Raw genomic sequence first — 15,445 nt, forward strand, 5'->3', positions numbered from 1 at the left:
GTTTCTTTGTTAGTTAAATATGTAGGATTAAAATTCTATTAAGTGCTATAAGTTGCATTAATTTCTATGCTTAAGTTTCCTTCTTATTTTCTCAGCAAAAATTTAATATTTAATAAAAAATATGAAAGTAAAAATTATCCTTCTTTACATCTTGTGCTCACAAATCATTATGGGAATATCCATTTACAGTTATTAAAGCCTGAAAAAAGCATGTCTGCGATATTATCGTCATGCGATGATTTGTAGATACTTTATTTTTTACCACGATATTTTCGACGGCGATGTTTTTAAACTGCGAAGTTTTTGAACCGCTTTATTTTCGACGACGATGTTTTATACCACGATGTTTTAGAACTGCGATGTTTTTTCTTTGCGATGTTTTCTCCCACGATGTTTTGTAGCACGACGTTTTCGCCTTGCGTTGTTTTCTCCGCGACGTTTTCGTCCGCGATGTTTTTGCCGCGATGTTATCGGCAGACACCGAGAGGTCCAGGTTCGAGTCCCTGCGAAGGCATTGCGCATTTTCACGTGTTCTGCATCAAAATAACCTAATGACTCTAGAGTAGAGCTCCATTTAAAAAAGGTGGCGGATGATGATTCTCCTCCACCAGTGTTTGGCGATTCGTTCCCCTAATCCCCAGTCATTCTTTAAAAGAGCGAGTGAATGAGTGAGTGACGGAGGACATGTGCAATGTCCTTTTACAATAGTGGTTAATCAGTACAGCACCACGCCCATCATGCCCTTTAAAAGAGGGAAGGTTCGAATCCCGGCGAGGGCATTGCACATTTTTCCTGTCTTATGCTTCCAAATAACCTAATTTCACTACAAGTTGTTAATACATATTTTATAAATGTGCAAGATTTTAAACTCATTCCGTTTGAACTAGAATACTCTAATTAAATATTCTGCTTTGTACTTAAAAAAGAAGACTAAAATATTTGTGTATATTTTTGAAACAGAAATGTCTGAAATAAACAGCACAGTGCTTCTTTTTTTCCTTACATTCTCAGTATCTAGAATACTTGCTTTGGTTCCGCAAGTACCGTACTAACCTTTGTAATATTGAATGGTTTTCTAGATCCTGAAAACATGGCTCACATTTTTAAAACCAGTACAATTTCTGTTAATATTTTACCTAATTTCCTTAAAGAGAATTGGACTATGGAAGTGAAGATAACGCACAATAATCCGTAAAATTACATTGTTTCCAATATGAGGTAAAAGAATAGATTGTTCAAATACAACGTTTACAGACAAAGCCAGTTACCCAAAGCATGAAAACCTAAAACTAAATCATGATGTCACTATTAAGCAGATGCAGTGTAGACCATTATCCTCTATTGGCTAACTTTAAATACAGGATTAGCATTAGAATCGTACATATGCCACACATATTAAGTAAACAAATACATACGTGCGTGTATGGTTAATGATGTCATGGAGGAGCAAACATCTATCTCATTCTTCCTTTTTTCCAATTCGTGTGAAGTTATCTCTAACAAGTTTCATTTTTTTATTAAGAACTGTCATGCAGAATATTTTTGTTTTTACTTCCCTGTACGAAGTAAAAAGGAAGTATTTTAATAGCGAAAAATTTCGGTTATCATATTTCAACGATAATATCGATTTTGACCGCTATCCAATGCAATTTAGTGATGTGTTTGCTTGGCATCCGCAAGTAAGGACTGAATGGAGGACTCATTTCTCGCAAAAAAAAAAAAAAAAAAAAAAAAAAAATTATAAAACTGATTGAAAATGAATTCTGAAGAGAATTTTTCGTGCGCCATGAAAAATTGTACGTATCTACCTATCTCGGATAACTCAAAAACGAGTAGCCACAGAACGTTGAAATTTTGTATGTAGGACTGCTATAACATGTAGATGTGCACCTCGTATTTTGGTTGCAATCGGCCTCACCAAAATTATATAAATATATGTATATATATATATATATATATCCACTCTGTTACTCGGCTCAGTGAGCTGAGTTTCTTTATTCTTATATGTTTGTAAATTGTGCATTTTTTGACTTTACAAATGATTGAATTATGTTGTTCTTACCTTCGGGTTAAGGTTTTTATGCCTTTAGTAAATCTGCATGCAATATTTGTGGAGTTATCAAAAATTTAAAAGTTGTTTACGTGCAGCTAAGCCTAATGAATTTTGCGATGGCTGACATGTTTGTTTACATTTTAAACTTGGGAAAACGGCGGATTTATTGCCAGTCTGTTGTTTGCAACAACAGAAATAACGCCTTTTTTATTTTTTTTATCGTGAATCTGGTGAAAGCTGGGTAAGTTGCTTACCATTTGTTCAAAGTCTTTAAATATTGCAGCTTTCCATTCAAGAAAGGTAGTGGTAGCTAATACAATAAAGGTATTAATATCATTGGTGAATTGTTTCAGGCAAAATTTCTTCCTTAGATGTTAAGTGGGGGAGGAATTTCGTCCTTTGCATGAGTTGCCGTAAGTCACTATCTTGAATGATGTTCATATCTCCAGTGATGATGTGCTTATGATAAGCATCTACATAGTTACTGTTGTCTGGAAGATGGCATTCACAGCTGTTATGAGCTCAAATATAGTGGTGATTTGCTATTAGACTGCCTATTGTTGTTTCGTACTTAAAACAAGGGATAACCTGGAGTTGTTGGCAGGTTAGAAGATTGTAATGCTTTTTAGAAAATTGAGGAATATGGATCTGGTCATATAAAGGGTGTTTGAAGGGTACTGTACAGAAGATTTTATATGGAAAAAATTACTTCTCTTCAATTTATAATTACAGAAGTCAACAATTAAATCTTTTATGATTTGGCATCCTATAAATTGTCTTTGTTAAGAAGAATCCACAAAATAATGTTTTTGAAGAAATGCAGGAAATTAATCATATTTTTAGTGAAGGATGTTTTTTGAAAGAAAATGCAAAACGTTTTAATGACATTTTCCAAATCTTGAGGGGAAAAAAAATTATTGCCAAAATTCCCTCCTCTTTCCATTTACAGGATTCCATTTACAGGCAAATATATTACCAAATTACAGGCAAATATATTACCAAATTACAGGCAAATATATTACCAAAGGGAAACCTTTGGTTGTTTTAGTACTAAAAAATCTAAATTGCCTGTAAATGGAATCCTCTTTTTTCTGCAAAACGTGTTGTTCAGATGAGCGTTGAGCCCATATGGGGAAAGTGCTCTTTTTTGTAGGATGTAGATTGACTCTCTAAAGAGTCTCAATTTTGCGTTAAGTACAATATCGAGAATACTAATCTATATGTTATCAAAATTGTGGAAATGAAAATGATCTAATATAGCAGTATTGTTTTTCTCGTGTACAGCTGCTTTGGCAATTTCTTTAATTTTTTTTTTATATGTGAGCTATGGTTATTGATTCTCAGTTTGAGAGAGTTTTTAATCTGCCCTACGTAGGTAAGGGAACAACATTTTTACAAGTGATTTGGTAAATACAGTTAAACGTTTTTCAGAAGATATGTTGATGTTGTTCATTTAAAGGTGCAAGCTGGCATTTAACTTTGAACGTTTTCAAAGCAAATTGCTTCAATCTATAATTTTCATATTTTTCAACTGAACAAGAGATAAAGGTAAAGAGGGAGCTACCTGCTTTACAGTGTTTTTTGGTAGGAAGACTAACCTAATGTGGAATTACTACTGGTAAAAGTTTAAATTGCTTCCACTGCTAAAGCTTTAGACTACTAGTTGCTAGAATTCTAGCAAAATTAAAAGAAACTTTTTGCGCGTGACGCTGCTAAAAATGTAATTGTAAAAGTAGTATGTAGTAAAACAGAAAAAATCTGAGACCTAGTTGGGTAAAATTGCGCGTTGAGCTGCAAATTTTAAAATACAATCATAATAAAAGGAGAGGTAAAAACAACTAAAGCCGTGAAGAACATTTGAAGCCTAATTCCAGAAATTACATGTTAAAACAAAGTTAAAACAACCAAAATTAAGTTAAAGCAATAAATGTTTCGCGGAATAACCTACATATTAAACAAGAAAAACTATGAAAAAAATCTAAATAATTAAAAAAATACTGAGAAATATTACATATAAAAACATGGTCAATCCACTTCATTCAAGGCTTCACACAGAACTTGTCAAGAGAAACGTGTCTGAAGCTCGCAACTAAGCTGATTATCCAAAATATACAAAACAGGCACGTTTCGTCGAACAAACCCATTGAGCTTGAAAACGACATTCCTAGTATTAAATGTTATTAACTTTTTTCTCATCTATTAACTAATGATTTCTTAATAGATCGTTTCCTTCTCCCGACGTGCCTGCGTGTTTGAAGACATAAAAGTGAAATTAAAGAGATCAAAGCTATAATTCTTAAACAAGAAAAACTTGTAATCTAAAAAAGAAAAAATCATCTAAAAAAACTCAAAATCATCTAAGATTTAAGAAAAATCCTATACAAAGTAGCTTAGTAAGGCAAATTTAAAAACAAATTTTACAGTGTTAAACCTACAAGTATTTACCAAACATCATTTAACGGGACAGGCCCTTTTGCGTGAAAATTAAAAACTCTAACCAAATTTTAAAAATCTGGACAAAGAGGGGCCCTTGTTAAGACCAAAAGGCTCAATATTCGTGAAGAAAATAAAAAGGCGAACCAACCTGCGTCCGTCACGTTTTCTTTTTAAAATAAAACTGATCTAAAAAAGGTTGCCAGAAAGTGACGAAGGCTTGAGGAGTGCTACCAGAATTAAAGTCTAATTCCACCTATTGGAAGAGTATGACATGGAAGCAAGTAAACGTATATTTGCAGAAGCCAATGGACTTGTTCGGCTTGTGGGGAAACAATTCAGGGTTTGAGAGGGGTCGAGAAAGGAGTCAACTCTTTCCAACTGGCTTCGTTCTTAAAAAATTGCCGGATCTAAAAGCGAATATTTAAACAAAATGGTTAAAATCCTGTGCATTTGCTAAACTGGTTAAAAGCAAGTTGAAAAGGGGAAAAAAATCAGAAAAAGTTTAGTTAAAGTCGCAATTCTTCGCGCTAACGAGCTCTGAAGCGTCTTTGAAAGAAAAAGGGCTCTTAAAATCAATTACAGAAAAAGGTTGGCTTGAAAATTGCGATATTAAATAGTAAATATATTTAAGTTCTAGGTCAAATTATGAGAGAAAAGAGTAAGGAGTACTGAGAAACTATGTTAAATTTTTATATCAGATTACCTATTTTAGTCATCCATCATCTACCTTCTTTTCGGGTTTGGGTAAAACATTTCATACCACTAAAGCAGGTAATTTAAAATAATAGGTAAATGCCAATTAATAACTGTAAGGATAATAACTGCTTTAGGAATTTGATTGCCTGGTAAGATGCTAATGAAGTAAAGTATTTCTTCTTGTAGAAGGTCTGTGTTATTACAGATTCTTTTTATTCTTTGAAGTTGTGAATTGATAGAATTAACTATGGCACTTTTCGAAATGTTAGAAGTCCAGTTAGTGAGCTTTAGCGCGTGAAATTGGAAATCTCTGCGTTTGTCATAAATTTTAATAAGATTGCAATTAATAATTAGAAGATGAAAGTAAACTATATCATTTTGCTGTGCGTTGGTGACGTTAAGCTTAAGGCTACTCGGACATATATTTGCATTTTCAAGTTTGTTGTAGTTATTAAAGGCATTTACGTCATCAATATATCAAAAACGTGCTGGTAATACTCGCCCGCATGTATTCCTTGGACTTGTTTAAAGATTGTGTTATCAAATTGCAGATAACTTTTAAATAATACACTGCTAAGGAAAAGCTTTTTTAGTGACTATTGTAAGTAACTGTGGAAAAATCTCAGGGAGGTTATCAATGTGGCTGCCGTATTGTTCGGAACAGGCTCTAATCCCAGAGAAAGCATTGAACGTTGAAAGTGCACAGTGTCTGTGCGTCTAGCAAGATGGATGTTATTTCGAGATGTTTGGTTGTAGGAGAAGAGGGATGCAAAACAATCGTACTCATCTTCCAGGATATTTTCGATTTAAATTGGGACGGGTTGGCCCACTTCTTGCGAAAGTAAAAATGTATCATCTCCTGCGGCTCACCTAGGACAACGTTCTCGGTTTTTTCGAATGACCAATTCATATCGGTCGTTTTCGATAAATAGATTCTGTTGCAAGTGTCCGGCCATGTGAAATAACAAAAAAATATACATATATTGTTTAAAATACTTTGAAAAAGTAAAATAGTATGTACGATGTGTACGATGGATATACTGTCGATATTCTGCAACGTGTGGCTTGCAAACTACAATAGAAAGCAATTATGGATTTTATGTAAGTCTTCTATAGTTTGTTTATTCCGTGAGTCATTTCTTAACTATAAATACTCATTTTTAAAAACATATTACTGAGATAATCTGAATTTGTCCGGATTCTGTCCATGCAAAAGGAATTTCTTTCTTACAATATATACCTCCAATATTGACTACAGCAAATACATTTTCTTATCTTTCTGGCGTAATTACGTGTTGATTTTGTGAGTGTTATTTTACTGTTATCGACAGTCATTTGCTTTATAAAGTGAAAAGCTGCTTTACTTAATTAATTTTATTCATATTTTAATTAATATTTTGTGTAACATTAAATGCATTACACGAAAAATTAAAATTCCTCATGTACACTCTTGTTATTAACTGCATGAATTGCCTTCGTGGTTTTTCACCTGTGGAATGCGAATACGAGTCAGTTTTCCTACAAAAGCATTTCTCACCTTAAGCAAGTAGCCCTCATCTACTCTGCCACATTCTAATAACCTAACCTTTTCTACTATACAGAAGAATTTATTTTTTAATGTATGAGACCTAATGGTGTCAAAAACTGCGGTTTTAATTTTTTTTTCTTTTTAATGGAAAATATATACATCGATCAATTTATGTTGAAATCCGTAAAACTTTACATAAAATCAACTTTAATTTGTATTTTTCCCCTTTTTATTTGTGTTGGAGAATTTTCATGTGCGTGAACTGAAACTTGACGCGGACAATAAGCTTTCTGTATTATAAATGCAGAATGTTTCCATATTAACTTTCTCTGGAACGTTCAAAATTTAATATTTCGTGAATGTGATGGAAAGAAGTTTGCATTTAACATTATGATAACATAGTATCTAGTTTCTAGAAGTCTACTGACACTAGTTTTTCAAATAGAAATATCGTTTATAATGTAGATTAAGTTACAAAACAGGGACAGACACTCGAAAATCATTTCATTCAAATGTTTTGATCATTTAATTCAAATTTATACAGCAACTGACATTGAAATATTGACACGATGACATTAAGATTGCTTGCTAATTAAAAGTTGTTAATAATATAACATTTTATCCTGTAACAATAAATCTTGCTTAGAACTGAATAATTATGACATTATAGAATATTAAATTTTTAATTAAAATTTTATGTTTATGAATTAAAACTGTGATAATTAGCTAAATTTTCGTAGACAAATAACACAGAGATTTTTCTGAAAGTTAAAATGCAGTTCTAATTCAGAACTTATAAATTTAAAGGTAATATTAATAAATTTGACATTTGCGAAATTCTTAACAACTATTCAACCTGAATGACAATATTGTGCATTTCTTTCGAAGCAATTAGACATGAATCAAAGACTGAACGATTTTAAGATGAAGCATTGTGATTAGAAACCAATAAATAAAACAAAAATGCACATAATTTGATGTAATTTGCATCAAACGTGGTAAAATGTATTTCATTCTTATAACAAAAATTTTGAGGAAGCACCCCTTTTCATTGTTGTATCTACAATATTACTACTAGATAATACTAATCGTGAAAGAAATGGGATACGTTTATATTGTTTGATAAATTAAATAGATAAATAAATAGTACAGCAGTAATAAATAGATAAATAAATAATAATTAAATAGATAAATAAATAGTACAGCAGATAAATAAATAGTACTTCTAGCTGCAACAGAAATAAGTGCCTTTCTGACCCAACTTAATAATACTTTACTCACCCAGTCAGTTCGCAGAAAATATTCTTGAACATATATTTTAATTTCCACAAAAATCTCTAAAGAAGTAATTTAAAATATTTCATGGAACTATAATCGCGTAATAGACTTTTTTATTCATAAATTTGGTTATAAGAAGCATAAAACAAAAGTTAAATATTAATGTAGGGTTCCGTAGAAACATTTGTTGCTTTATATTGTAATATCTAGATTAATACGAAAAACTATCTTGCTGAAACGTAGTAGAAACTCTAATCATTAATTTCTGCTTCATGAAATACCTCAGTCATAGTATAAACTAGGGACACAAGTTAACGTTTTTAGAGAAGAAAAGCTGAATGCTCTATGGTTCATTCCTGCCCCAAACAACCCGAGGGGAAAGTTAGGAGGATTTAAAGCTTTGAATACGCTTCAATTTTACAACTCTCTCATCTTGAATACTTAACAAACGGAAAACGACTGGGGGGAAGAAATATTTTGCAGGAGGCAAAACCATTTTGAGACACTCTGAGTCTTGGAGGCAAGCCGTGAAAACGTTTGTGAGACATTTTGGTCTGTTCCCGCCATCAAAGGGAAAATCGGCAATGGGTTATATAATTTTTTTTTTACATGCGAGACAAGAGGACATTAGTTTTTTGGATATTTAGAATAAATGAATCGAATAAAGATTCTTATTTCTTCAGTTATTTAGAGCTCTTTAGTGGTATTATATAGTAAAAAAATTGAAGTTATAATTCGCACGAATTTCAAATATAAGAGTGAAATAAAACTACGCTTTTGGCAACATATGATATTTTTAACTATAACTGATCTAGATGGAGAGGTCTCTTTCATTCAAATCTAGGCTTTCATCTATGAATTTATGGTATCTTGCACTTTGTCCAATTAAACATGTACTTCAAACGAAGATTCTTATAGCAAACGAATTAAAGTGCTTACTTCCAAGATCTGAAGAATGATTAATTTAAATATGTATAAATATTCTCCATTAACTGATTAATGGATTCCAGAAATAGTGTAAAGTTCACACATAACCGAGAAAGGGCATAGTTGTAAAAGGCTGTTAACTAACTGATATTTACCTTGATACTAAAAGAGGATACTAATAAGCACGAAGGCGGAAAACTTTCGATTGCGTGTAGGCATCTGATGCTTCATTTTTAATAAAACCGAAGAAATGAGAAATTACCTCCATTTAGAATGCGGAATTTGGTTTTAATGACCATGATGAAACCAGGAGAGAATACGCAATACGTAAACAAAATCTTATTTGGTAGAAGGAACTTTTAATAAGCTCATTTAATAATTGCAAACCAGGGTTAGTGCTCTGCTCATTTAGTTGTTGCAAAACAACGTTATTGTTCGTGATCGAAATTACTAAAGTTGGTTTATTAGAATCTTTGAAATTTGTTCTCATGAAAGAACTATGAAAAATGTTTATGAGGATTATACAAGTAACACATTTGATATAAAGATAAAAGTATGCATAGTGTCCATTTTTGTAAAACTGCGAAGTTTCCATATCTTCTTTCGCTGCATATTTTTTTATATTTTTCTAAGAACTTAGAAAAGCTAATAATTCTTCAAAAATTACCTTTTGAAAACAAGTAATCAAACTAAATATACTTCGGATCTAAAACGATGTTAAATAGTTTAAGTAGCTTATGGTTTTAAGCAAGGTTAAGCAAGAATTAATACCACGAAGTCACATTTAAGTGAATTTTATTGATGGTTATAGAGAGATATGATACACTTTAGATACGCATACATAGATATTATAAATAACAATAAAAATATTCATCTGTGAATAGATGTAAAAGTTATGTATTGTTACAGGGTAGTTCACAAATATCTAGTAGGAATGTAACCAAATATACAGGAGACAGAAATAAACATAGTTTTTAATGGAATGTACGGATGGAAATGGCGCAGGAAGTTGCAGAAAAAAAGCGGTTTCCTTCCTGAAAAAACAGATTTCATACCCGCGGACAGAATGCATACCGGCGAGCTCTGCGTTACGGTAGCGATACGGATTATTTGCACTCCGAACGTGAAATGACGATGTACAGCAAAGATACATCGGTGCACCTCTTACTATCTGCGCTGAAATATTCCTCAGGCCATCTTAACGAACCATTTCTAGACACTTATTTGCATGTATTCCATTAAACACTGCTAATTTCAGTATACCCTCTACCTGCCTTTATCTTTTTTTGCCAGCTAATTTTAATCATTTTCCTTCTGCCTCTCTCTCTAGATTTATATATATATTTACATATAATACACAGCATAAAATCTTAACATTAGTTCGTAGTAGTTCATTAGTTCTGCATTTTTGTTTGGCTATTTCTCATGTCTAGCCTAAAACTGTAAATATCTAAGAAAAATAATGGATTGTTCTTCTAAACTATAGCCCTACAGGTATGAAAGGGAGACAAAAAATCAATTGGTAAGAAGGAGTACGACAAAACGTGTTCGTTGGGATAAAATGAGTAACATCAAATTATAAAATTAGGTATTTGTAACATAGAAAACACAATATTTACAATGAATCTGATTAAAGACCACCGAAGAGAGAGACCACTGAAACACAATATTTACAATGAATCTGATCAGATCACGGAAAGAGAGAGAGAGAGAGAGGGGCAAGAAAAAGAAAACCTGACAAGATAAGAACTGCCTAACATAAACAAACTATCCTTTGAAAGAGATATACTGTAAAACATTGTACATATTTAATCTTTATCAGCATAACATATACGCAACAATATCGTTTGTCTTAGTAATGAATTCCATTAATCTTTGTATACCAATATGATATTTTGTATTACTGTAAATAATTTTTTATTGTTCTTGAAAGAGGTTTCTCTGAAGAACTAGCTTTTGATTGCCAGTTAGATGGAATATTGCCTACTATAGTTACTATTATCTACCTATCCATCTGAGCTTTCTAAATATTATAACGGCTGCAGTATATCAGACAGAACAGTCATATAATATACCTTCTAGGAAACAACTGCTGAAAAACATGGCGAAGAAACGTCATTAAATAATTTATTGTTTTCAGTTCATTGATTTCGCATTCTGAGAAAATAGAAAGCATTTGACATTTGAGGAAAGTATTTATGGTGCTATGGGTAGCTGTAACCATATGCGGCCTTCGTATGCCTTCCAGTAATTTCGAGTAGTGGGAGATACAAGAAATTGGAGGGCAGGCCGAGAAAAAACTATATAAGCATATGCAGCATCAGTTTCTGAGTAGTAGCTTTTGTTTAGTTCTGCGTTAGTTCGAATTGAGATATCTCCGTATGAGCTTCGCTCATTAGATGCGTATTGCATTCCGTTTTGTGTACCGTTCTTAGTAGTTTGGCTTCTAACTGCTGATTATGCTCTGTAACATTGTGAACAGCTCTACGAGGCCTGGAAAGTTCCAGAAATGTGAAATGTTTCTTTTGTGAAATAAATTTTATCGGGCCATCATAGCTTCTGCGTTCATTCAATCCATTACGAACCATACGCAAGCAAAAATAGCATTAAGGATTCTTAAACAAGTTTGTAATTGCTTAGCTTTAAATCTGTATCAGAATATAATGTGAAATTTGTATTTAAGGTCGGATTGTAATTTCTTTTAATCTTAAGACTTCTAATTATTAAAACATTTTGTAAACTTTCTTTTTTCAACATTTAGAAATATTATTGATGAATTCTTCAATATCTTAGATTAGAATGTAAACATATTTTATTTTATAAAATATGCTTTTATTTCTAAAAAATATAACCATATTTCACATTTTACCATAAAAATGCATTTGCCAATTTTAAATGTAGCATTTAACTAAAAATAAACTTACTATTTCAACTGCGTTCTTTATGAGGTTTTAAGAATGATTATGCCGTAAGTGTAAGCCGTATCGAATAAATAAATACGATAGGAAAAACAATTCTATCTCTGCAAGTTAGGAAAATGGAATGAATTATATTGGAAATTCATCAAGCTCTAGGGCAAAGAAATGTTTACAAAAATTAATTAAGAATAATTATTTAAGTTATTTATAAAATTATTTATGGAGTGAAATAAAAATTAAAAAATGTATTATAGTATCCATTAACTTTTGTCAAACATAAAATATCTAGATAATGAACATATATATATATATGTTTGATATAAATGTAATTAATACAACATTAAAACATTTCGAAAGGTTTTGGTTTTTTATGTGAATACGGCAAACCCTCAAGAGCTATCTGTCTTCGTGGATGACATTCTAAGAGAAACTGGCTCGCATACACGTTAGATATGGGGGGAAAAAGACGAAAACGTCCATGAAGCCAGCTCGCTCACGGAATTCGAACCTCGGACCGAACTGAACTACCATTTATTAGCGACTTTACCTTTCGGCCGCTATTGAACTCACATTCCGGAAGGACGTTCGTATTTTTCCTCACTTAGGTACTTTTCATAGTCATTACTTTATTTTGAAGCAGTAAACGTGAAAATTTTGCAATGTCCTCGCCGGCACTCGAACCCTGGACATCTCGAATACGAGCCGTTAAGCCACGACGGCTCATGCTAAAAGAAAGGAGAAAATGTCTTACAACTTAAAGAGCAAATACTAACTTAAATCAAAAGACGAAATGTATAACAGTGTCTAATAATATGTTAGAAATTTGCTTAACCTTTATGCAAACTTACGAAATCGAGCTTTGTCTGTCGAAATTAAAAATGTTGAAATTCAAAAAAATTTACAACAACGAATGTTTTAAATATTTTGAATTCTAGCACATTTGTAAATTAACCGAAGAGACAGCAATTTCTATCTACACATATATGCAGAATTACTAAATATAGGGATTATCGAAAAGATATCATGACATAATTTAATTTCCTAACCCATCATAATTTAAAATTACTTATTTATTTGATCGCTATGCAGACTTATAAATGTAGCTTCAGATTAAGAAATTAGCATAAATATTTGGAATTTTCTCACTGAAAACATGTTCCATCAGTTATTATAATTTTCTCAAGAAACGTGTTTCCTTAGAAGAATTAGTGCATAGCAAAGATCATGAGCTACAAAAGTGTAATTACTCGAATTTCAGTATAAGGATACAGGTACTTACTACCTTCATCTAGAAATGTAAAACTTCTGATTCTTCGCATTTAAATCCTCAATCAAAATAAAAGTATGTAATTCACTTAGTTAAGAACAATGAGAAATATTCCGTGGCAATGCTACATTATTTCCTCGCTCCAGAATTACCAGTGCGCATCGTCAAACTTTATAACAGCATATTCACTTTTCTTCTGCTTTGCTCACTTATTTTCATTAGCAAGTTCCGTTGCTGCCTTTACAATGTTCTTAAAAGTTTCGAAATACGTGGCCTTGCATGCTAATTATCTCAATCCTATCTTTCGCTAACACGCGCTTTCACCACTACCTGATCCTGCATATTAAGTACGTATTTGGAAAATATGAAGCTAGCAGCCGAAGAAAAGTTGATTGATGGATTTAAGGTACTCTGATGTTCATTAAAAATAACTATAAAACAAAAACCATACATTTCTTTAATGACTTATAACCCAAAATATTGTAATGATCCATTTAGAATAAAAACGTCATTTTATACTTTTGCACTGTTTTATTTAAGATCGTTCCTATGGTTGTTGGTTCGATGTTTTTGATCAAATTGTGAAAATTAATTTTGAAACGTCTTCTACACATTTAAATGTGTTGAAAATTTTCAAATGTACGTATTCGGAATGACAATGAGCATATTATACTGGAAACTCTTTAAAATTTAACATTTGTTTTATTTTTATTTATTGATTTATTTATAATTAGTGTTAGATTTATTTATTTGTTTTTATGTACTGTTTAACTTTCTCATATATTCTTTTAAAAGTTCAGACTAACCACTGTAGGACATCAATGTGTACACGAACCAATATCCAATAAATTGAAAAATTATCTTCCAAATGAAATTCTTCCTACAATTTTTAGTTTATAATCTACAAGACCTTTTACATTTTAACTCTGTATTACTAACAATAATGGATATTTACTAAATAAAAAGTTTTAAGTGATGATCGATTTAATCAAAACTGAATTTCACATGGGCTGAATCGAAATTTATGCCTCCGGAGCGATCAAAATATCTTAAACAAAAAAACAATATCAAGCATTCTTCGAAGCTTCAAGTGAATGAATGAAACGTTTTCTTTAGGCTCTGAAGCGATTATTTCTTGCTTCATCACATTTGAGCAAAATGTGTAAAATAAAATATCTAACTTTTTTTGTTTCATTACACAGCATTTATAACTACACAACTTAGTTCAGTACTGTAAAAAATAAAAACAGAATAACTATTTACCTATCATAATATTCTCAATTATCTAGGATTGAAAATCACTAGTTTCCTAACTATCGTAACTATTTAGGATTGAAGTTACTGGGATTCTGCATACGAAATATATTAGGATAATACTAAAATTTCAAAAACCAACAAAAATGATATGTATAATAAAATGGCTTAAAATCACTATTGTTACTTAGTCATAATAATTTTTATTCAAAGAATTTTACGATAATTCAATTTTTTTTCACTTTATATTGCATTCGAACAAAACAGCGTAATTAAAAAAGCTTTAGATAGTTAACTTGAATTTCAAACACAAGTATAATTATAAATAACAATATTAAGCTTTTCCATGTGTGTAATATAGGAAAAGTTTAATACTTCTTTATTTAGCGAAAGGAAAAGTATAAATCATAAAGATTGAAAATGTCCACTTACCATACGAATTCAGTTAGAATGTAAGTAGCCTTTTCGTGTTTCATATTCCATTGCTATCTAATTGAGGGAAAGCTGTTATGAAGGTAAGAAATCCGATTTGGCTTGTTTCCATTTTGTAACGCTCTCGATACAGCTCATGTATTACTAATATACTAAGGAGTTTATTTATACTGCGAAATTCATTTAATCCATATAATGTGAATTAGTAATTTTTAATAATTATTTGGAATTTAAAATTCAATTATTTCCTGTTCCTTTTGTTTAAAAGAATGTTTAAAGAAATTAACACTTTTTAAATGCATAGAGTTGTGTAAAATATGATTTAACAACTTTTCATTAAAATAAGTTGTTTCTTCTTAGAAATAACTAGTACACTCAGCAGTGATATCTTCACATATACCCAAATCCTTGTGAATGTGTTGATTGAATGGAAAGTACGGTGATTTTATCCATGTGTATCGAAACTGATTAACTAGTTTCTTCTATAAATGCTTCACGAAGGCAACCCCCTTAGGTAGGTACATCTCAGGCACTTCACTATAATATAAACAAATCTAATCCTCTGAAATAAATTTAACAATAGATTGCGCTTCGATAGTAATCGAAATAAATTGGTTATAAATAAGACCTGAAAATAATCATAAACTCTCTACACC

General features: G+C 31.4%; 1 long non-coding RNA gene across 2 annotated transcripts in view; it reads right to left on the minus strand.

Annotated features, from left to right (window-relative positions):
• Positions 1-13,296, minus strand: part of LOC146996802 (uncharacterized) — a 94,927-nt gene extending 81,631 nt beyond the window's left edge. The window contains exon 1 of one of the 2 annotated variants that reach the window (XR_015041473.1): positions 13,119-13,296. This is a non-coding gene — a long non-coding RNA (uncharacterized LOC146996802). Of the gene's footprint in view, positions 1-13,115 lie in introns of both variants that reach the window. The other variant, XR_015041472.1, reaches the window with a different exon arrangement.
• Positions 13,297-15,445: the final 2,149 nt, after the last annotated feature.

The sequence above is a fragment of the Stegodyphus dumicola genome, chromosome 6 (genome assembly GCF_044657685.1).
Source record: "Stegodyphus dumicola isolate Sdum_Otavi_A_Nest chromosome 6, ASM4465768v1".
Lineage (NCBI taxonomy): Eukaryota > Metazoa > Arthropoda > Arachnida > Araneae > Eresidae > Stegodyphus > Stegodyphus dumicola.